This window comes from Notothenia rossii, assembly GCF_949606895.1.
Source record: "Notothenia rossii genome assembly, chromosome: 3".
In the NCBI taxonomy this organism is placed as follows: Eukaryota; Metazoa; Chordata; class Actinopteri; order Perciformes; family Nototheniidae; genus Notothenia; species Notothenia rossii.
Genome location: NC_136901.1, coordinates 40,059,125 through 40,059,714, shown reverse-complemented (window position 1 = coordinate 40,059,714; position 590 = coordinate 40,059,125).

Sequence of the window (590 nt, the reverse complement as noted above, 5' to 3'; positions counted from 1 at the left end):
TGTGTGTGTGTGTGTGTGTGTGTGTATGTGTGTGTGTGTCCGCATCTGTAGCCTGTTATTGTCTCATACCGCACTGTGAATGAATTAAAAGTAAATATATAAGTCGTCATGAACACATCTGTCCATCAGATAGAGTGCTGCTGTGCCTCCTGTCATCATTAATGGACGTCTCTTTAAAATGACCGCTCAGAGGAGAGGAGTTCTCATTTCTCTAACCGCCTGCTGCTTCTCCTCCTCTCTCCTCGGTTCCCCTCCTCGGCTCCTCCGCTCGCATCTCCTGTGGGCGGCACTAAGTCTCGAGGATAGGAGTCGAGGAGGGGAGTTAGAGAAATGAGAAAGGGCCTATGCTGCCCCAAAACGCCTCGTTGGAGATTTCTCATTTTCCATTGTTTACTTCCTGGGTACTGTGACGTGTGAATACCCAGAGGCCACACCCTCTGCCAGCATTTCACAAAACAAAGCTTCACAAACCTTTCAGCGATTCATGCCGGATATGTACAGCATAGGACACTGAAGAACAATGCTGTTCCTACTTTGTTTGGACCAGCGGGAGATTCGGGTACACAACCTGTAAGTATTCATTGTTGTTT